This window comes from Polistes dominula, unplaced genomic scaffold (assembly GCF_049000335.1).
Source record: "Polistes dominula isolate Pdom_NZ unplaced genomic scaffold, Pdom_raw_medaka contig_78, whole genome shotgun sequence".
NCBI classification, from domain to species: domain Eukaryota; kingdom Metazoa; phylum Arthropoda; class Insecta; order Hymenoptera; family Vespidae; genus Polistes; species Polistes dominula.
Genome location: NW_028301042.1, coordinates 1403626 through 1428139, shown reverse-complemented (window position 1 = coordinate 1428139; position 24514 = coordinate 1403626). Strand labels below are relative to the sequence as shown.

Genomic DNA, 24514 nt, shown 5'->3' with positions numbered 1-24514 from the left:
GTGTTCAGTTCAATCACACACAAATATATTAAAGTTTATTATGTAAAACAATTGCAGTACGATTTATTTTTGTTAGATAAGATTTTGTAATATTTATGTAGTTTATATAGAATATATTACAATATAACAAAGCCAATATAATGGCTTGTATAGAATAATATAATAAAATTAGTGATGCTTGTTGTTTTATAACACGAAATTTTACAATGGTGTGAAACATCTTTCAATTTTTCAACTATTATAATAATTTGCATTAATAAATCGTAATAACAAAGATGGAACTGTATAATAAATTAAATAATTCTCAACTTTTTGAGTTTTGAATTAGTTCAACTCTCATAATTATCAAACACACATCATATACACAATATTACGGTGGAAGAAGAATTTCTTGGAAAACTTGTCTTCCTTTTTAAAAATAACTTATCCCATACTCGAATCGTTTTTTCTTTTTTTTTTTTTTTATGTTCTTCTTCTTCTTCTTCTCTTTCTTACTTTCTCTTTAACTTCTCTCTTTCTTTCGTACGTTATTGGTAAGGAAAAAGATCTTCTTTGATTTAATGCCGCTCGGTGTGTGTGTCGACAGCTGCCATATGTTGCAGCTCGATCGTCTATTTATTCTTCTCTTGGAAGAAGAACCGTTCGAATCTTCTTCTCCTTCTTCTTCTTTCTTCTCTTCTTCCACACTCTTTCTTTCTTTCTTTCTTTCATTCTCATCCAAACACACGTCACAAAAGTCGTGATTTCCATCGAGGAAAATATGTATAACACTAAGTCGATCTTCGATGACGATGATCACCGAGAATAGTCTCTGTCTTTTGAAAAACAAAAAAAAAAAAAAGCAAAAAGAAGAACAAAATTATTCTCAGAAATTGAAAAAAACAAAACAAAACGAGAAGAAAAAAATGAATATTTCGTAGGTCGTTAAAATCGAATAAGATTTTTAGCACAAAAGTTTCAAAAGAGGAATCCCCACCAAAGTTTTTTCAACCATTCACACTTCGCGCACCCCTTCTCCAAAAGAAAATGTCGACGACCGAAAAAGATTACTTCCGTTGGCTGTTGTTTATCCATTGGTTGCATCAAATTCGTGCAGTGTTAGAAAATGCACAGTTCAACCCTTACAAAATAAATTATCCTTTAATTGAAGTGTCTCCTAATCATACTATTTAATAAATTATATTTTATAATAACAAGTTTTGTTTAAACTAACCTAAATTTGAAACGACAAGGACTTTAAATAATTTGCTGAGCAATTTCTATCAAGCGTATATATGCGTCCACAACATTCACAAGAAATTTAGTATAATTTTTATGAGATATAGTTATGAAAAGATAAAGAAGAGTAAGTTTTGAGTGGACGTTTGTTCTCGATATTCATTCCACGAGTCTAAATTAAGACATGGTGGGATTTGTACGCCATGAAAATAACACCCCCATTCTTGCTCTGTGAGACGACAATAAGAAAAGGTAAAAGTTTCTGAGAGAAAATGAAGAAGAAAGAAGAAGAAGAAGAAGCAAAAGAAGTAAAACGAAGAGAAGGGTGGGGGTAAATGAGGTTGCAGGTCTGAGACACAAAGACGGTTCGTTTAAGCATAAGTCAAAATCTTTGGTATGCAAGCACATGGTAGGCGACAAACAGAGAGAATACATGTATGAGTGTGTGTGTGTGTGTTGAAATAGAAAGAGGGAGAGAGAGAGAGAGAGAGAGTCGTACAGAGTTTCCATTTCTCTGTTCATATCGTTTTCCTTTTGCCTCATGTGGTTTGGTTTGGTTCTTACCTTTCTCTCTGTCCTTTCTTCAACTCCACCCCTTGAACTCACCCTCCTTCCTATTTCCTCTCTCAATCGTTCGTTTCTCATTCTCCTAGTTCTTCCTATTCCTCTTTCTCTTTCTCATCGTTGCTGTCTCACTTAAACGCCGCGAGTGACAAGCGGTCGCAAGTAAAGAGAGTTGGCTGAGTTAGAAAGAGAGAGAAAGGAAAGTTCTATACCGAGGAAGAAGAAGAATAAGAAGAGGATGAAGAAGAAGAAGAAGAAGAAGAAGAAGAAGAAGAGTTGGAGTCGGTTTATTTCCGAGTCAATTAGGCTCGTTTGTTTGTAACCCCGGGATCTTCCCAAGTAATTATGCCCCCGTTAACAGCTAATGCTTGCTCTTACGCGGACAGGTGGCCTGCCAACTACTTTTTTCTAACGTTTTGACATACCCAATAGGGATACCTAAATTCTTCCAATTATTTTGCCTCTTTTTAATTGTTTATTCTTTCTTTTGATCATTTTTGTCTTTTCCCTTTAATTCTTCTTGGATGTAATCCCATACACACTTGTATTATTATACTTGTTTTTAGTCCTCAAGATTAGAATCTGAATTATTTAAACTACCTGTAGTTACATGTCAGTGTGTTGATGAAGTTCGTTTAATTATTAATTATTTATTAGATTGCATTTATCTATCAACATTTGAATAGTTGACGAGACAATCGAGGCAATGGCTAAATTTCACAACAAAAAACAAAAAGAGAGGTTATGTTCCTTCTCTTTACAGTTCGACATTCTATAAACGTTCATGCACCGGAACCGAGACGTCTTTTCCCATCTTATTCCCCGTGACGGAATGAGCGATGTTGGTTGGAAATTCCCCCCCACTTACCACCTTTATCCCCCAGTTGTAACACACACGGATAGTCGGATGAGTAAAAAGAAAATTGGCTCCAAAGTCCGAGTTAACGTTGGCCAATTAACCGGGCCATGCCACCTCGACCTTATCCTTCTTTCCCAACCTCCCTCTTGAATCTCATGCCTCACCCCCTTTTCTCTGAACCCCGTCTCCTCTGCTACGAGCCAATTCTTTATTTGTTATCTTCGTTTTTTTTTTATTTTCTCAATTTTATTGCTTTGGGTTAGGTCGTACCATCTTTCACAAAGAGATTCACGTTGCACTTTAGAAAAGAAAAGTTTTCTCTCTTTCTCTCTCTCTCTCTTTCTTTCTCTCTTTCTTACATTCATATATACAGACATACATACACACACATAGACGACCTTGACGCGTACAAATGTGCCGATGAATAACCGAGTCATTTTATTTAGAGAACCGATCCGTCTTTCCACGGGTTAGTATAAAGAGAGCGCCCAGTCGGCCCACGAATCTCTCAGGAAAAAGGGTGAAGTGGGAAGGAAGGGAGAGAAGAGATGGTTGAGAAGATGGAAAGATGGTTGGTAAACGGGATGAAGTGGGAGGAGAGAAAAGTCGAAGAGAAACTCGAAGAAGGCGCATCGTTTCTCCAGGAATAGACCAACGTAGTCATGGTTTTTCGTTTCTTCAGGATCATCAGCAGTGTCCCAACCAACCCCTCGCCCCCTCGCCCCCTTCACCCCTCACTCTTTCCCTTTTCCCCTTTTATTTCTTTATTTCATTCTCTCTGTTTCTGTTTCTGGGTCTGGGTCTCTCTCTCTCTCTCTCTCTCTCTCTCTTTTTCTCTGTCTTTCTCGCTCTGTTCGTTGATTTCAACTTCCATCGAGCGAATCTTCATTTCTCTTACTTTTCTGTTCTTGTTCTTTTTCCCTTTCTTGTCTACTTTCTTCTTCTTACTGTTCTCGTCATTCTTGCGGGCTGTTGCCTCGGGCGACCAATTAATGCCCTTTCCTTTGATTCCCGCGAATAGAATTTCACGGTACGATTTCGTTAAAGAACGTGTCGCATGGATTTTGTTGAGAATTTTGAGAGAGAGAGAGAGAGAAAGTCAGTGAGTTTATTAGTTCCATCATTTTTTTTCTTTTTTCTTTTGGTAAAAATATGCGAAGAGTTTTCGTGTCTTTCAATTAAGTTGTGTTGGTGGTGGTTTCATGGTGAATATTTTTAAATTTTTTCGATTAATTTTGGATCTCGTGTTTTAATAGTTTATCGTTGAATGCACGGATGAATTCAATTTATTTTGATCGAATATAATGACAATCGTAAATAATTGACGTTTAATCTTTTGTTCAAAGTAATGATAAATAAAATAGTGGATAATTTTGTATTATATTTATTTAAGGGTAGAAGGTTGGGGGGGGAGGTAGGCAGGCTATAATATTGTTAACGTATTGCGTGTTGTGAAAGAAAAAGTAATCTTTTGGGATGGTGATTAGTTCAATAAAATAGCCTCGATTCGTTGAAGAGAATTATGCATCTCAGATGATACGAGGAACGACAACGATATTCTGTGACTGAAGTGACAACTCGTTCGCATTTTCTAAAGTTACGAATACAGGTTAGAGTGATTTAGGATGTATTTAAGTTGAAAAGTCATGTGAAGTTCTAAGATAAGTTGAATTTAATAAAATAAGAACTGGAAATTCTTTTTTATCTTACCGATGAAGTGTACAATAAAAAAAAAAAAAAAAATAAAAATGAGAAGAACAAAATCCGTGACTTGGAACAAAAATCTTGATTGTTTTTTTTTCTTTCGTTTGTTGCAAAAATTCAGTTCGCTTGATTTGTTTTTGTTTTTTTTCTTCTTCTTTTATTTGTCAAAACTTGCGTCCTCGTTACTGTTTTCGAATGACACTCATGACTTTTAATCTTGATTTTTATCTTTATCAAGATTATTTTTTGTCTTTACAGTTGCTTATTCTCTCTGCAGTTTCTTTTTTTTTTTTTTTTGAAGAAGAAGAAGAAGAGATACGAGCAAAATGGAGTGGTTACTTTAACGAGTTGCTTTTAAATGGCGCACCACGCGCACACGCTTGCGGATTGATCGTCTATTCGCGCGTTAAATTATTTTTGGTTTGTTAGTTGGATTTCATGGGGGTGCCATAAACGTCAGTATAGATCAAATCTTCCTACGTTATTATCTTCCCTGTTAATACAAACATTAAAGAGAATGAGAAAGAGGAGTTGAGAAAGATTATTTTCTTTTACATTATTTTTTTATTTTTTTTATTTTAACCCAAGTGTACAATTGAAAAACCAACAGAAATAAAATTATCCAACGAGTTTATCAATTAATTGATTAATTTCTTTGGAAAAACAATAAGTTAAGCAAAAATAAATAAAAAAGATTTAACCGATAAAGTTGATTAATTTTTATTTACATTTATTTATAATGCATTTGACAAAATTTGAGTTCTTTGAAGAGAATCAGTTGACAACGATGACAGACGTGTCTTTGTAACGAGCCAATGTTTCTTTCTATTTTCTTTCTTAGACTTCTCACTTTATCTTTATCTTTCTCTCTCTTTCTCTCTCTCTCTCTCTGACTTACTCGTTTGAGTCTATACGACTTGGTTATGACTCGTAGACATAATATTCTTGACACAACAACAACGAGACTGGTCTAATAAAACCGCGAACAACGCGGAATGCAAGAGACCGACCGACAGTAAAACAACAAGAAGAAAAAGAAGAATCCAAACGTGTCACTTGGACGTTGTAAAGGGTGGTGGGTGATATTAGAAGGAGCGGGAAAAGGTAATTGATGTAGAAGGTATAAAACAGTTCTGAAGCTTAAGTACGAACGAATGAACACGCATCACGATTTGAGAAAGCCAAGCCGTAGATTTGAAACGGAGATATGACCGGCCTTTGTTGTGCCAAAATTCTATCTCTCTTCTTCTATCTCTCCTTTCGTCGCTTCTTTTAACACACACACACATACAGCAGCAGTAGCAGCAGCATCAGCATCAGAGACACGCAAAACTAGTGTGAGAAAGAGAGAAAGATGCGTGGGCGCGAGTGCAAACGCGAGTGCGAGGACAAAGCGATGGCATTTCCGCGAAAAACTTCGACACGAGTTTCGGTTATCGCGTAAAGACGGGGTGTTAGAGAGGAAACCAGGCAGAGGGGGGTTTGGGTTGACGTTGTTGAAGGGAAAAACGACGCTGGGATCCATTATGGCCAAAACACAACGATCAAACGTCGCCCGACGCATTAACTCGCCGACGAAACTCACCCATCTCTCTCTCTCTCTCTCTCTCTCTCACACACTTTTTTTTCTTTTTGTATTCTTTTTATCGAACTTCCTTTACTTTCTTTTACTTTCTTTCTTCTTTTGTTAGTTGATACCTTTTGACATTTATCTAAGTCGCTATAGTTCGACTTAAAGGTTTGAAAATCAACGTTTTTTATTCATTTGTTCGTTCAAATTGTATCGAGATTAAACAAAACACTGTATACATTAAACAATTGTGGCGGGAAAATGTGCCATGCACGTCGAAAAAAAATGGCGTACGCCGCACATCAATTGTTCATTTCTTTGCACTGCAACTCGTTAATTAGTGTATATTCATTTGCACAAATATATTGGACTAACTAAGTGTTATAAGCGTTGCTTATTTATTAATAAACATTTTAGAAGACGCGATAATGAAAACCATTCGAAGTTCTTACATTTGAGGTTATAAATTGGTCACGTGAGTGTGGCCATTGTTTGACACGAACATTCTTACATTATAGAACAAAGTATTCTTTATGTTGTAAGAGTTGGTTGTTCAAATGGATTTGAAGAAGCTGATTATTCTCTGACACTAAACCTTTCTCTAACATTTTAGAATATAAAAATGTAAGACTTTACTCTGAATCTCATTTATTGTATTAAAACAAGAATAAGTAATCATTTAAGAGAAAGAGAGAGAGGGCTATATGGAATTGGGAAAAGTTAAAGTCAGTAAGATTCGACGTTTATTAGATAGGTACTACTGGGTAGCAGAATGTGTCGGGTAAAGGCCTCCTCGTGTCGGGACATGAGAGAGGAGGTGACTAGATCCTAGCAGGCACTGTTCTTCCGTTTGTTGTTTTAGCAGTCAGCTTCAGAGAGCGTGGCAAACATATCTGACAGAAGATGGAAGTAGCCCGGTGCTACACATTCACATTGTCACAACGGGGGCTATGCAAACATGCTGCTTGCTGAGTAGCTTACTAGCTAGCAAACCTTCTTCTCTTTGCTACGAATTTCAAACCGAGCGATATCGTTTTCTTTCTCTTTCTCTTTCTCTTTCTCTCTCTCTCTCTTCTTTTTCTTTTCATTTTGTGTTAGGGTGGATCCGAACATCCGTTTAAAGTTCATTTGTCATTACCTTCATTCTACTAATGAATGTTTTTTTTATCTTCCAACAAAACATTTTGTCTCACGATTGGATTCTAGGATATTATATTAATCATTGTATTGATATCAAATATTTTGGCGAGATTGAGGTTAGGCTCCGAAGTTTTCTTGTTTAGTTGAATGTTTCTTTCGGCAGTTTATGCCGTGTGTTTCTCGTTAGGGTGGGGACGGGGGTTCTTCAGGAGAGTTCCTCCCCTCTTCTCTACCGGACTATTATACATAACGTACAACATTTTCGCAAAAGCTCGACGACGCTTCTGATGGCGGGGTTAGATATTATTGGATCGAATGCATCACGTCAAACGATACGTGAAATAAGTTATAGGTTAGTGGCTGCATTGGCACCGCTTCGTGACAGCCTATTCCTGGAATGTCTTCTCTCTCTCTCTCTCTCTCTCTCTCTCTTTCTGCCTCTCCCCTCACACTTCAATCTCTTTCTCTCTTTCTCTTTCTTTGCCCCCTCCCTCTAACTCACCCTCCCTTTTTCTCTCTTTCTCTTTCTCTTTCTCATACGACGACTACCACAACGACGACGACGACGACGACGACGACAACGACGACGAAGAAGAAACTGCTCTTTCTATAGATAGCGAAGAATACAAACCACTCACGAGCGCGATTCACGTTCCGCGTGAATCACTTCGTAAATGCAGTCCCAGTCACGATTATTCCACCGTATATTACGCGAGCGGTATAAATGCGTCGGCGAAACGACCGCGGACGTCTATATTTTATCCGTATTTAATAACGACGATATATTCAGAATAGATCTAGCGCGTTACGCTGTGTCCCTCCTCTTTTCCATCCCCCTCCCCCTGATATTTTTTTTTATACTCAATTTCTCGTAGTATTCTACTCTGAATGTTAACTCGTTGAACACGCGGCTGAACACACGCACGTTTAGAAAATATATATGTACTTTTAAAAGATACACCGTGTATATCAACGGTAAACGCATTATTTTAATTTCAACTTCAACTTCAACTTTAACCATGAAGATGAAGATGGGTGAAGATGAAGATAAAGAACAACAACTCACACACACACACACACAAACGACAGTAATCATCTTACTCATGCTCGATCGAATTTAATCGAGGTATGGTTGTATATATATTCAACTGACCAATAAACGTCCGGATACTCGACTTCGTGATACTATTATTCTTGGCATCAGATAGACCTAACCGTTCACTCGTGATGATTCATAACAGGATTGACGGGATCTCAAGCAGGTTTATCGACGATTAACGAGTATCGTAAATAATCATATTTTAGTATTTTACAATTGTTTATTTTGTACTTAATCTTTGATTTGGTACATCTCGTCTCAGACTGAATATTTCATTTACCGATGGTATTTGTTGCATTTTCATTCGGTACGTTGAATTATTTTTATGATCGTAGTATCGTTGAAATAATTATTTTCACTATTTAATGATTTTTTTTTTTGTTTAATTTTTATACTGAACAAGATAGAGAATCGAATAACTTTTTGTGTTCTTTTTTAAGACGGTGGGCGTTTCGGTGCATCAGTGATAAATTGTAGAAGATCTAACTCCTATCTGTTAACATAGTCTAACCTTCCGGGTAATATCTTTGGCCAACTATCATAGTATAGACTATCTTCTATTAAAACTTTTTCAAAAGAGTGTCCTCGATCTAAAGATATCGTAACCGAATTGGTAACGATGCCTCCTCTTCATCGGTTGCCAATAATTCCTCATTTTGATTAGTTAGAAATGTATGTTAGTAGTGTCTGTTGATTATTAACTACTATGTTTTATTGCCAGAAAGAATTATAACTCTTGTGTCTTCAATCAAAATCGTTGAATCAAATTTAAATTGATGACGATTTATACAAACGATCAATTTATTTCGAATAATTCGAGAGTGAGAAGAATCTCGTGTAAAATTGGGGCCAAATTGTTAGCTGAAAATTCGGAACGATATCCAAACGTCGATAAGATAAATATAGCTCCGTTCAAATTTTATTTTATTTTATTTTTTTTTTTACAATTAAATCATTATTAATGTAAATTGTATTTTTTTTTTTTTTAAATAAAAATTACAAAAAAATTACTTAGTCAGATTGCACAAAGTTGCATTTGGTGATTTGATTTGAAACGATGGAAAGAAATATAAGAAAAAATGTAATTGATTTAATTGTTTGATAGTTTTGTCTTTTTTTTTCTTTTTCATTAATAAACGCGTTTTTAGACGATATGTGCAGTTCTTGCAAACGTTGTTTAACTATAGTATAGTTGAAAAGCTTTACCACTCGGAAGAAACAGTCAGCGTTGGTAGTAAACGATACGCGTTTCGTTTCTCGTCTCGCTGACCACCTGTCCACGTCTTATTTCAAACTCGCTTTTACATCGAGGCCACCCGCTTAGAACTAACGCAAAGAAATGACGTTTTCAAACGATACACAACGTCCCTTTTAAAATGATTACTATTGTTATTGTGTGTGTGTGTGTTTGTTTGTTTTTTGAAGTAAAAACTTCTTTAGAATGGAAGTGATCTGAAAAGTAAATAAACGGAAACGGTGCTATGTAACGAAACTATAAAACGGCCGCCATACTAAATAATTTTTCAATAAAATAGAAAAGTTTTTAAATAGAAGAAACTCGATTACGAGGCTTTTAACCGAGGCTTGTTTACGAGACTCTTCCTACGGGGCCTAATAAGACACCCTACGGACTTATCGGAAAGACCCTACGGACTTATCGGAAAGACTTATTCTATTTATTATTCTATTTATTATTCTATTTATTATTCTATTTATTATTATCCTACTCCTGATATTTAGCAGTCGTCTCATTCTCTCGAAACTTAGATTTTCGAAGGTTTCACTTGTAACACGTGTGATCTGCCCACATGATATATCTTTTATCTTGTAAAACAAAACTAAACAATTTAATAAATTACAAATGGAACGAGGTATAATACGGTATTTAATACAATAAATTAATTAATTTTTTTATTAATAAATTCGAGCAAAAAATTTCAATAAATTTAATTAATATATTAACAATAAATTTGTATAGAATAATTGTCATAATAATTTATGTAATATTAAGTATACTTTGTTCCTATTTAAATTTGTACAAATAAAATATTATTACTAACAATTATTTTAAACCCCAAGTAAAAAATAAAATAAAATTGTATGTTTTAATCAATGAAATACGATTTAATTTTGCATACAAATTAATTAGAAATAAATATAATTGTTCATCGTTAATAAGATATGTATATCTCTTTAGAATGTTTTTACGTAAAACCAATAGTCACGAAATAGGGATTTGTTTTCCTTTCGTTTCGTTCTTGGTGATCTTGTCGCATTCCTTCTTTTTCCTCTCTCTCTCTCTCTCTCTCTTATACTCTTCCCAGAGAGTCTAGAAACTCGAACGAAAATAACAGTGGCAGTCACGATCGAGAACATATATTATTCGCTTCTAACCAAGAGACGGGTGTCGTCGAATGACTAATTGCAACAACAACAATGGATACGTTTTACAAGAAACGGGGGTGGTCCTCGTGGCCGGTTTGATATACATTTATTATTGTAACCCTCTAACCCTCCCCCTACCAATCCCCATCCCCCTCCAGATCCTCATCCCCCTTTTTCAATTCCTACTTCTTCCCCTATCCTTGTTCTTTACCTCTTTTACCATACCACCGAACTGGAAAAGGTCAGATCGAAATTCATTTTGTAGAAAGATTCTAATACATGTGTATATGAGTGAGTGTGTGTGAGAGAGAAGATATGAGGATAAGAAAAGGACGAATTGTACTAGATTCCTTCCCTCTACCACCCCCCCCCTCCCAATCTTCTCAAACACTCTTCCCTTCTTCTTCTTCTTCTTCTTTTCTTATCTTTCCCACCGTAAATTAATCTCCAACGTTTACAGACCAATTCTGTTTTTCTCAATCCCCCTTTTTTTTTTCTCTCTTTCTGTTTTCTCACACTATCTTGATGTTTCGAAAATGTTACGTTTATCTCGTAATACGATTAAGAATATATCTTTTACAATTTCTTTATCATCGTAATATTGCGTTAGTTTTTTGATATCATACTCTATTGTCTTCTATATCTAGTTAATTGATATTGTTTTAATTATAGTTTGAAATATTTAGCAGGTATTGGTAGGAACGTGTGTATGAATTAATAGAAATGTTTATTTTATTTGTTCATGAATTTTTATTAATTTAATAATATGAGATTATAAAACAATTGGTAGAATTGTCAGAAATATTTTGGTTTAGATTTTTGTAGTGTATCTTAAAAATGTGTTTAGAATGATTTAAACTATGTTTAGGATTTACTATTAAACTTTTTAGTGCTGAATACTTTTAATTAAAATTTTGTGTAGGAACAGAATAATAATTAAATAAAAAAAAAATTTATAATAATAATTATAATTATATAATTTATTATATTATTAAGATAATATATTTAATATTTATATTTAATAATTAAAGTTTTTCTTATATCTAAATATAATTTAATTTAATGAATATAATATAAATTATATTCTACATTAATATTAACAAACACGTACATGTGTTGATAGACCATTATGTTAATTTTTATTAAACGCATAAATGCGTCCATAGCACTCTAAAGGTTAACAAAATTTTGATATAGTTTTAATATAATTATATAATAAAAAAATAAACATTGTATTTTATAATAAAAAGAGAAGATATATCGTGCGCATGATAGTATTATAAATAAATAAGATAATTTTGGTTAAAAGGATAAATTTTTCGTTAGAGATCTTTAAGAGGTCGTGATCTATAGTTCGAGCATAACTGATCTACAATGTGCTCAGCTATTACTCATGCTGGCGCGCGAACGTTGGGATAAATGTCGGTATGGCATGATGATTTCGACGATGGGCGTATCGGCGAGAAAAGATAGAGAAACTCTCTTTAGATAGAGAAAGAGATAGATATTTCAAAATGTTAGATCAAGAGAAAGAGAAAGATAGAGAGAGAGAGATGGACCGAGTCCACGTAAAGAGAAGGAGAGTCCTCTCTCATCTTATTCCGAAGACGAAAATGTATCTCGTTCTCGTATAAATGTAGCCGCGAAAGCGGCAACAAATGCGGCGTGTTAGCATAAATCTCGAAATCCATTTGGTGGTGCGAGAGCCTATTACCACTTCTTGGGAGCCTTCACCGTAAGAAAACGCAAGACGGGGGTTTGGGGGAGGGGGTGGTGGATGATGGAGGGTGGTAGAGTGTTAAGTGAACGGGGGAGGAGGAGGTGGTTTGAAGTATCTCAACGACTACTAACACGAACAAGTTGAACATTCTTGCTTGTTGTCTTTTGTCACAATTTCAACGAGTTTATTTCTAAAGCGATACTAATTAAATTAATGCTTTTTTGATTTAGATCAATCCGCGAAAGTACAAATAAAAATAATAAAATGTATATATATATATACATGTATTTTAATTTAAACTGTTTGAAATTTATTTAGCAAAAATGTAATCGAACGATTACTAAGACTTAGGATTAATATTTTAATAATATTATTAATTATTAAAAACGTTTGATGAAGAAACCTAATTATAAATTATTTCAATACGTTTTTTTTTTAACATTTTTTCCAGAAAATTTTAATATATATTTTTCTACGAAATAAGATAGTAAAACTTTATATTTCATCGTCACGTTTATTATCTCGAAGAATAAAAAGAAATAATATGTAGAATTTCTAGAGATTTAAAGTTGATGATAAATTATTAATAAATTCCGTCTTCTTTTTATCTAATTAATCCTCGTTTTTTCTTAAAAGATATACATTATTTCTATTTTTTTTTTTTTTTTTTTTTTCATTATAGACTGAAAGAATAATTTAGATCGTCCGAAAAATATTCTCACCAATTTCAAGATAAGTCAATTAAAAACTAAGATTATTAGCGATCCCCTATACGGGTCGGTAAATTTTAACAAAGGCTTCCTCTATATAGGTCGTTAATACAAAATTTAAAATACTCATCATAGATAAATGAGCCCCTTTTGCCAAAAAAAAAAAAAAAAAATCCAATACCCACGTACCCAGAAAAAAAGAAATACTAATATTGCATTCAAAAGAAGAATAGCAATCAATAAGACTCATTCTAGAAACATACTATCCGTCTATCTCTAATGTCGAAGATAATTTAGGCATTAAAATGCTGAGAGAAAGTGAGATGATAAAACAAAAGGGTTGCTTGGTTGTGGGTGTGGGTGGCTGGCGGTAGAGGAGTTACTATTAGCGAGTTCTCATAGGGCAGTGCAGCTACTTCAACAGATGCAATTATATTTTATGTCTCTGCGTTTGCTTCTCCAACCCTAAACGTTTCATTCCCCCTTTCAACTCCCACCATTTCACCCAACCACCACCCAGCTCCTTTAACTCCCCTTTCTTTCTCCTTCAACTTCTCTACTCTCAATTCCATGCTTTCGCTTATGTTCTTATAGTTTGTGTCTACCTCTCTTTCTTTTTCTGTATTTCTCTCTCTCTCTCTCTCTCTCTCTCTCTCTCTCGTACTCGTTCTGTCTTCATCAGAGTATACGAGTATAGATTTATAACTACTTAAAGTTTAGCGATTTATTTCCCCGCTTATCGCCCGTCCGGATATGTCTACTAAGGGGTAGGGGTTTACTTATCACTTAGTAGATGCAAATACAGGAACGAAAGTGAGAGAAATTGAAGAAGATGAAGGAAGAAAGAGAAAAAAAAAGGAATGAAGGAAGGAAGGAAGGAAGGAAGGAAGAAGAGGAGTCCCACTCGGTACTACGGGTTTTAAATTAAACCGACGTTAATTCGGGATGAGAGCTCCGGTCCGAAATTGATTTTGAAACGAGTCGGCCCACCACCGTACCGTTCCGTTTTGTTCTGAAGCGTTACAGTTGAAAGTTGCCTCACGTCCCCTCCTACTCCTCCCCTCCCCCTTCTTTAACTTACCGATCATCTAGGTTTCGTCTGGAGAAAATATTTTCATCCATTTTCTTCACGACAACTAGGCGTCAACTAACAACTTTAAAATCGCATACGTTTTTTTTTTTTTATTTGAATCGGTGTCAAGTAAGTTGAGTTAAAAGATTTTGATGTTCTTCACTGTTCCTTAGGACTAAGATAGGGGAATAATAAGTCGTTGAACCTAGTTGAGATTCGTTTTAGAGATTAGACTTTTACGTAGAAGCGTGAACATCAATTTGGCACTAAGAACTAAGAGAAGACTTGGGTTGAGGTCTACGGGAAAAAGACTTTTTGCAACGTCGGGTTTTCACTTGGGTTAGGTAGGATTCATATATACACACACGTAAAGACATATATATATATATATATATATATATATAAAGTATAGATACACGTATATATAGTGTGGCACACGGGAAACATTAATTATATCAACGCGGGACAGTTACTTATTAGCTAAAGGAACTAAATTGCCACTTTGGCATCGACGGATTAACGTTCCATATCTAACTTTGCGCGAAGCTAAGAAATGAACCGTATGCAGATACTATTTTCAACCCCGACGCACTTACATACTCTATCGCATTGAGTACGCATGCAGATACGGTACGGTACGGTACGGTACGGTACTAGAGTTCTACCATTCTACCGTTCCCGTAACGTATGTAAGAAAAGGCGTGGAAAGTGCTTACGTCACACGCTTTAAATCGCATCGGATAAATTACGACTTTTCGCGGCTTCTAAGATACGCGATTACTTATTACCTTCTTCTCCTTTCTGTCACCTAAAAGGGGTGAGAGGTAGTACGAGGAAAGGGATGGGGACGGGAATAAGAAGAAAAGATTTCATCATCATCACCACCATCACATTTGATCAATTGTGATCACAGTATGATTGAACGTTTAACATTTCATCCCCTAATTGGTGATTATTTTTGTGTCCCCAAATATAAAGTATACTTGTTTTCTTATCAATGATTCATACTTTGACTTAATGTTGGAAAAGAAATTATAGTTCGTGTTATTAATTGAATTAGATATAATTTGGTAGCGAGTATAGTCCATCGTTTGCTTTGTTTTTGTTTCAGATTTTATGCAGGGATGGTTATGGAAAGTGATCTGTAAAAAAGTGATTTGAATAATATACTTATTAAATCGAACTTATGGTGATTTTTAATTCGTTTCGTATCTCCTCATTGGGTTGATGCTACTTTAAATAGAAAGAGGTCAGACGTAGCTACTTCTAGACTAACTACGGATGTCATTGAACCGGCTCTTGAGGATTAATCCTCTCGTTACTGACAAAGATTCTAATAAAACGATTTCTATATATGAAGACTCAGAAAACTATTGTATATTCAAAATTATCTTTTAAGTTTCTAACATGCGTGAATGATCAAAGAAAAATTGGATAATTTCAATTGATTATGAAAATCATTTCAAATTATAAACTTTCGATCTTACGATTAGTTGGTAAACTCATGTGAGAAATTATCTTAAGTATCGTTTGATAAAATTGTTGAAAAGTCTAATTAGGTTTCCCTACTAAGTACATTGCATCCTATGAGGATTACTTTGTATAGGACAAAATGATGATTGTTATTCATGGTTTATTTAACAATTTTTATAAATTTCAATGTAATATTAACACTAGAATTATAGACAGTTGAGACGTAACTCAATGTCAAACTGACTAGTCTTTAAAAAAGACGTAAAAGTGGAATACTTTTATATTTATTAATTTATTATTATTTTACAAAAAGAACTCCATGTTCTGAGATCTTAAAAACAATATAATAACCATAACTACAATAATGAAGAATATTTGGTATCAAAATCATGTAACATGAAGTAGAAATTTTAAAATGAAGTTGTCAAACTAGTCAAAATGACTGGTGTCTTAGTTCTAGTGTTAAATCAACTAAAACTTATTGAACAACCTAATGGCAAATCAATGTCTACCAGTTAAAAGATAAATGTTTTAGTTAGAAAAATAATTTAGTAGGATATATTTTCTAAATAAAAAATAAGAATAATCTTAAACGTTGAAGTATGATAATCATACTTTAGATAAATCGAGATAAAGTCGAATAGGAATGTATACAGTTTTGGGTAGCGATGCCTTGGGTGATATCGTTGATGGTGTTGGAAAAGAGGAATGGTAGATGGTGAAGGGGGTGAAGTGTGGTTTGATAAACTATATATATATAGAAGCGAGAGGAGAGAAAGATAGGAAAAGGCGGAGGAGTAATAGCTACGGAATATTGCAATAATATGCAAAGTATATGAGGGATATATTAATTTCGCGAAAACGGTGAAAACGTAGATAGCTGCCGGTTAGGTTCTACTCGGCACACCAACGAAACAGCCGGGTTTCTCTACGGGCTTCCGTGCCCAAAAGAGGTGCCGAGTATAGTCGACCAGAGCCAACGTTTCTCGTCGTTGCCAATGTGAACGAGCGTAAGTTATAGTTGTATTAGTAGCAGAGAAGAAGGTGGTGGTGGTGGTGGTGGTGGTTCGGGGCCTACGAAACCGGTGGTTTCACAGACAAATAAATACACGATATTTCAGCAGATGGGAAATGAGAGTTTGCAACGGCTTGCTTACTACCTCGAGACTTTCTCTCTCCCTTTCTCTCTCTTTCTCTATCTCACTCATTCTATCTAGGAAAACTAAATTTTAATTCCGAGCTTGCGCCCTTTTACCACCCTCGATCCCTCTAAAGTCTCGATTAGCTTTGCTTAGTATTTGTTTTCCAATCTTCTATCAGCCTTAACGAAATCTTTCCATTTTCCTTTCCTTTCCATCGATGTGTCTTCTGTTTTTAATATTTAAACAAAAGAAATCTGATCTCAAATGTATATCGTATTAATGTAAAACGTTATATGTGTTTTAGGGAAAATTGAAGAAGGTCAGTAAGAGAAAGTTGAAGGAATTAATAGCTAAGAGGTAAGTTGTAATAGTAGTAGTAGTAGTAGTAGAACGTTAAAGCTCGATCGTAGAGACTCGAGCAACTATTGTATCACTGGCACGCAACCAAATGAAACACGTTATACACTACTATACCCGAAGCCCTGGCTAACCCAGTTTCAAAGCTTACCTCGGCTGTTATGCACGCAAAGCGTTATAAAGCTATTAAAATATTTCCTTTCACGTGAAATTAATGGATGATGATCGAACGATTATAAACAAAACTCTAACCGGTTGTTAACTCTCCTCTTTAAACAACCTAACCAATGATCAGGATGCAGACTAGGAAAAAAAATAAAAGGACAACAGAGAGAAAAAATAGTCAGAAGAAGAAACGTGGAATTGAGGAATCAGCAGAAGTCAAGGTAAAAACAGGGAAGTTTGAAATGCTCGTTAAGCTTTGCCCATTTTCATTTTTCTTCTTCTTCTTCGTTGTCTTCTTCTTCTTCTTCATCTTCTTTTTTATATATTTTTTTCTTCCTCTCTCTCTTACTCTTGTTTTCTTTTTTCTTCACCGGGTGGCCGCGAAAATCCAAGAGAATCAAGAGGAACTTTAGAGTCTGGTCGGAGCTTTAGGGGGTTGCAAGTTGGTTATAAGTTCGAGCAAAGAATTCGCACGGGAATGAGGAATTGAAGTAAGTTGCGGCTTTGCAGGGCTTTGGTCGTCGTCCTTCTCGTCCTAGTAGTAGTTGTCGTTTTTTTCCCTTTATCTTTTTCTTTCTCTTTCTTTCTTTCTTTCTTTCTTTCTTTCTTTCTCAGTACTCTGTTTCTACTTTCTTAGTTGTCGTCGTTGAGATCGACGACGATGGGCGGTCCGGTAGAACGGAAAGGACGCTAGTAGTGGCTCCACTGTGATACCGCCGGATAAAAAGTTGAGAAGAGCAAGAGTAAAGATCAATACCTCCGGCCGTCCAACGTCCTTCCTTCCTTCCTTCCTTCCCTCCATCAGAACTCCTCCTTTAACCACCCAACTACTTCTACCACCAGACCAGGATAGAAAAAGGTGGTTCTGATAGGAAACAAGACTCCTCTACTTCGATCATTCCATTCTTCCAGATGATTCTTTTCATTTTTATGAGACTAGGTTGAAAATTCATGAGAATAAGAGAATGGAACCGCGATATCTTCTATCTTCAATCTTGGCGAGTTAGAAATTATTAGAAGTTTCGACTGTGAACTTATTTCCTAGTAGTATGACCCAAACGAATGAACGTTAGCTAGCTAGCTAGCTAGACTAGACTAGGCTAGGTAGGTAGGTAGTATTCTGTGCGATTCCTAAAGGGTACTTTCGTAACAAGATTGTTGGTTAACAAAGTTTACCGGTATCTACTCTCGAGGTACTTTAACAGGAGATGAGGGTGAGCAAGAGGAAGAGGAAAAGGGGCATAAAAAGAGCAAGAAGAGAGTGGTAAATTGAATACTTTGCGTGATTTCAAGGATTATCGAAGTAACGATTTAACCAAGTCTTGGAAAATTAATATCGAGCTTATGGTTAACTTTGCCTAAGATTTCTAATTTTCAAACAATAATCTTTAGCGTTCCTTTAACCTAGCGTGAGTTCTGATTTCATTTATTATTTCATATTTTTTGTTCGTAATCAAAACAAGTACGAGTTAAGAAGAATAAAAAGCATTTGGATGATTAAACGAAATTTTAGAATACGTAGGAATGGGGTCTACATTTTATCTGGCCAATATCCGAAATGCTTCTTAAGATATTTACGGAGGGACTGTTTAAGTGACAGTACACGTTAGGGTTCTCTCTATGAAAAGAGGAAGGAAGTGTAAGAGTGGAGTAAAGACTCGTTGTCTCCTCCGCAGTGTTATAATTCACTGCTAATCTAATCCTCAGGGTTTCTGTTGCCTGGTGTGTTAGTACGTAGGACGATTTATAAAAGTGTATATTCCGTGCAAAAATACAATGGGTGCGGGGGTGCAAGGAGAGGGAGAATGGTTGGGGTAACCTAGCCTTGCTAGCTTAGCTAGTTCTCTTTTCTTCTTTAGTATAGTAAGAGTAACAGGAAGAGAATAGAAGAGAAGATAAAGAACAAAACGAAAACGAAAAGATAGAGGTATGGTATGGTTGGAAAATAAAGAAAAGGGCGTACGCGTGTTCGTAGTAAAACGCATACTCTTGTCGTAGACGACACTACTTTCGTACGGAGCAACTACGTTTCTAACTCTACGTATATTTGCAACACATAATCTCAGATACCGTGGAAAGACAGATATACGAAGACCAAGCTCGGCCGGTTACCTCCTCTTTCCTCTTTCATCCTCTCTCCTCTTCTTCTCCTCTACTTCGTCTACGTCTCCGGACACACACCGAAAACACACCGAGTATACTGAACGCGGAGTTTGTAGCGTTGGCTAACTTAGTTTGTGAACTGCAAAATCCCTCCACCAGGCAGCAAGGAAAGGCAGCTACCCACCCACGAGGGCATACAAATAATAATTCTTTGTTTCGTGGGGCTGGTGAGGGGGGGGCGGAACGGGACTACCACGGAGACGTGTAAATACCGACCCTGGGACCGTTCTTCTTTTTTTTTTCCCTGAGCCAGGAAAGGTAAAGAAAGAGATGAACCCAAAAAAAATGAAACAAAGAAAAACAACAGAATCCGAAAGAGAAAGAGAGAGAAAGAGAGAGAGAGAGAGAGAGAGAGGACTGGTTCTTCTTTCAGCGGTAACGCCTAAATCGCACCTACAACTCATCCGCTGAAAGTTGCGACGAGCTTTGAAGATCTACGACGAGAAGGAAGAGCAGGATGAGAGCAAAATAGGTGGAGGTGGTGCTGGTGGTGGTGGTGGAATAAGAGGCAACAGCCTCTTCGTTTTCCTTTCCCTCTCACACTCTCTCACTCTCTCTTTGTCTATCTTTCTGTCTCGTGTAAGCTTTTTTCAAGATTCCTACAACCGTCCTATTCCAACGTTTTGAGTGTAATCGCGAAAATAAGGATCACGGGATATAACTCAACGGGGGTGAAACGTCGTCTAAGTGATACGCTTCTTCTCGTCTCGTATTAAGACACCAGAAAAGACAAAAACATTCAGATCTGTTCAAGTTTTTTAACTGAAAATTTTTGATTGAAATATTAGATAATTGGGATTTGTTAAAAAACTAACCTCAAAATCAAACGTTATTCGATGAAATACAATTTCAAATCTTTTTTAAAAATAAACTTTTTTGTAAAATCATTGTCTTTTGTGAAAAAAAAAAATAATAATGATTAAAGGAATAAGAATATTGACCGGTGATGGGAGAGGGGAAAGGAGGTAAAGTAGGAAGATGAAGTAAAATGAAGAAATGAGAAAGGGATAGAAAGAGAGAATGAGATTGGCAATAGACGTCGAAAGTCCAACGCAGGAAAGTCCTGGACGGTCTGGCAATAACGGAGTAAACTTGAGGAGTCTGAGAAAGAGAGAGAAATAGAAAGCGAAAGAAGGAGAGAGAGAGAGAGAGAGATTGGAAGCGAACGAGAACGGCTGGCCGCTCGTTTCAAGTTGGAAAAGGAAGAAGAGGAGTAAAGCAAAAGAAAGATAAAGGTAGTCAGACGGTGAGAAAGAGAGATAGAAGGTCGTGCCTAGGTTGTGTCGGGGATTGAAGAAGGAAAGGAGAAAGACGACCGACCATACTCTCGCTTTCTCTGTCTCTTTTACTCTCATTCTAAAGAAAAAGAAAGATAGGAATCGTGGATGTTGGAAAAGAAAAAGATTGAAAGAGGGAAAAAGACGCGTAGTAATAGTAGAAAGAAAAGAGAGGCAAAAAGGGAAAGAATAAGAGAGAGAGAGAGAGAGAGAGAGAGAGAGAGAGGGTAGGTGGGTGGGTGAGGGAAAGGGTGGGAGTAGAGTAGAGAGAGTCGTAGCGGAGCTTCGCGAAGAAAACGCTTCGGTTTATTTCTGTTCGATTTTTCCAGTGTCGCCGTCGCCCTGACGACAATTCGCAGGCGCGGCACCGTCTCTCCACCTCCCCTCCCCTGTCCCTCACCGCCTACTACCAACCAACCTACCTACCTAGCTAGATAGCTAGCTACCTACCTACCTACCTACCTATCTACCCATACGTAGCCCTCTCTATCACTCTTCTTCTTCTCTTCCTCTTTCCTCGGTTCGGTTCGGTCGGTACGACGGAAGGAACGAATGGGTTACGCCCAGATGCGCGCATCGAACCCTGGTCAATAGCCTGGTCTCTCTCTCTTATCGTCCTATCTCCTTCATCCCTTTCCTTCCCCCTTTCATCATGGTTCTGTTAAGCTCGTTCGTTTGCTCCTTCTCCTATCTCTATTTCTCTCATTCTTTCACATCCTATCTCCACCCTCCAAAAGTGGGTGGAAGTTGGTAGATAGTAGTTGTAGTAGTAGTAGGAATGTCGAGCCAACCGATATATACGACTCTCTATCTCTCTCTCTTTTCTATTTCTGGGTGGTGGGTATCGACGCTGAGAGAGAGTAGTCGGAAAGGGGTGTGCGAGACTAGAAGGAGGCGGGGAGGGTTGGTTGAAACGGGGGTTGCGTGTAGGTGCGTTCATCGGTCCACCTATTGAGGAAAGGGTGGACCCCTTTGGTCGAGTTGCAAGCCTCGGTGTTGTGGCAAGTTACGGGTGCGCCATCGAGGACCACCCCCCGCGCGATTGGAAATCTATTCCCACCCTCGAAGTCGAACCTCGACCTATCGGAGGGTTCGTTCGGTTTGGAGATATTGAGTCTGCGCTCTTCACTACTCTCTCGATCTTCCCTCTACTCTTCTCTTCATACCCCATCAGCTCACTCCCTTCTACCTACCACTCTTTCTTTCTTTCTTCTTCTCTCTTTTTACCATTATATCTATCCATCCCTTTTTTCTCATCTTCTTCTTCTTCTTCTTTTACATTACGTTTCAATTTAAATCCTCGGACCCAGTCGGAGGACCAGGTTCCACCATCTTTAACAACCAACGACCACTTACTTTTCATTCCAACAAATCGAATTTTCGATTGTTTTCTCTCTCTCTCTTTCTTGTTAAATATTCGAGTATCATATCGCTGACGATATTCGCGGTGTAGCGCATTTATGTCTCTTTAGGTCGAACCACGAGCTAAAATATTTTCATTCTCGCTTATGGGTTCATCGCGGGGCTATGTTCGTTGTCTCTCTTGCACTTAAACTCGCACGTGCGTACCTTAACACTCGACCTATCACACACACATACATACTTTATATATAAACTCATGGCTGGGACCAGCCATACCTCATTGCGCCGGACAGTGGTCAGATATTTTCACAATAGGTTCCGCGCCGGTGCTTTCATTGCAGGAAACTTCGTGGCTTGCCGGGGTGTTAAATGGCGGAGCGCCATTGAATACGTTTCCACAATACGCTCGGTATACGCAGTATCGTAACGCGTTTCTACCTTTGCCCGCTACGGACGATAGGAACGCCTATAGGTTTACATATACTACTATTCCAACTATATAACTCTATATTCTAGTTTTACATATATACTTATAGGTGAATAGACATATATACAGAAATGGTACATAATATTCTCGATTATGTTAAATTCGTTGGAAAGCTTGGAAACGCCCTATCCCATTGACTGTTTTCCTTTCATTCGTCTTCAGAAAGTTTTCGTTACTTTTGAGAAAACAATCTAGTATCTATATTTAGCTGTAGCAAAAAATAATCTTAAAGATATTTTTTTGATAAATAAACCAATATAAAATGGGTAAGATTGTTTAGGTTTTTATAAATTAATTTGAAAGTTCCAAAAAAATTGATTAACCCTTTATAGTTCTATCAAAAAATATAAAACGTTCGTCAAGAATATTTTTGTATCTTTTATCTTTTTGAGTAAGTACTTATAACGTAGACTTTCTTCAATTAAAAAATAACATTTAAATCGTTATCAGTAATAATCTTGTGAAAGTTTAGTCATGGAATCGATATAAAATGGTAAAGTGGAATAACTGGTATATATATATATACATACACAAACATTCATAGAGCATATTATACATAGGAATATAAGATGAGAATGAAAGAGAGGCTAGAAAAGAGAGGAGGAAAGTAGAAAAATAAGAAGAAAAAAAAAAGAGTAAGAGTAAAAAGATCGAAGATCGTTGGAGGCCATCCTTGTCGTCGTCGTCGTCCTCGTCGTCGTCATAGTCATCGTCATAGTCGTCGTCGATGGTGGTTCGGTCGGACGACCGGCCATTTCTTCGACAATGCGTACCATAGCCAGCCGAGCGAGAAGCAAAGCAGGGGAGCACACGGCGCCCATAAAAAAGAGGAGTTCTTCTCTCCTCTATCCAACGATCCTCCCCCTCTCCTCAATTTTTCCCCATCATTCTATCTCACTTTCTCCGTCTGCGCACATTTCTCCCTCTTTTCTTCGAACGCCGCGCGCGCGATTCCGTTGGGGGCGGTGGCGGTGGCGGTGCGTCGAGGAGCGACGACGACGACGACGACGACGACGACGACGACGACGATGAGGTGGAGGAGGAGGAGGAGGAGAGGACTGCTAGGAAGGTAGTTGGTGGATGGGGTTGTTGAGTGTAGTGGTGGTGGTGGTAGCTGAAGAGGAAAGAAGAAGAAGAGGTGAGATAGAGAAAGAAAGAGGACCGAGACGAAGAAGAAGGGACGAGGGGGGTAGGTTGGTGGTAGGGGGTTGAAAGTGGGTGAGAGAACGCTCGTCGCGGCGCCTCCGGGGGTGGTGAGACGATGGGGGAGGGTTTTGTCGGGAGGAACGTTCTCTCTTTCTCTTTCTCTCTCTCATTCGTTCACTCGCTCTTTCTCAACGAGTGTATATGTGTGTGTATGTGAGATAGAAAGAGAGTAAGATAGATATAGAAATAGGTGGAGTAGTAGAAGAGTGAGAGAGAAAGAGAGAGGTATATAGAAACTATCGACGTTTTTACGTAACAAATCAGTCGTAACTGGCCCGGCACTGGCTGCGACCGTGCGCGGTGGAACAACCAATGGGAGAGCCAGTCGATATTCGATATCCGATCACATCATAGGTTGCCTGGCCTTGCCTGAAACACCGTGCCAGTCCAATAGCCTGATAGGAAAAACCGAGCGTGGAAGAGGAGTGGAGGTTTGGTGATAAGGGGGTGAGGAGATACGGAGAGAGGATCAAAGTGGGAGGGAAAACGAATGAGCGAACGAACGAACGAACGAACGAACGAACGAACTAAAGGAGGGAGAGAGGGTGGTAGGGAAGAAGAGGTACATCTAGGCGGTGGTGTCGTGGAGCAGGGGGTGAATAAGAGAGAGTAAGAGAATAAGAGGGATGGGGGTTGGAAAGCGATTGCACGTCGAGCAGTCAACCTCTCGTGGCAGGCAATTCGTCCTTGGCTTCGGGATTTCTTTTTCTCTCTTTTACCCGTTCTTTCTGTTTCTTCCGCCATCAGCCTCTATTGGATTGCTTTCGTGAGAGAGAATGAGAAAGAAATTGATAGACAGTTAGACAAGGAAAGCTTTTCGATCGTATATCTTCGTCTGACT

At 37.3% G+C, this 24514-nt stretch overlaps 1 long non-coding RNA gene across 1 annotated transcript in view; it reads left to right on the top strand.

Moving 5' to 3' along the window:
- LOC149031723 (uncharacterized) overlaps nt 1-24514 on the top strand; it is a 231864-nt gene that overhangs the window by 28469 nt on the left and 178881 nt on the right. The window contains exon 2 of the long non-coding RNA XR_016177399.1: nt 16961-17013. This is a non-coding gene — a long non-coding RNA (uncharacterized LOC149031723). The remainder of the gene's footprint in view (nt 1-16960; nt 17014-24514) is intronic.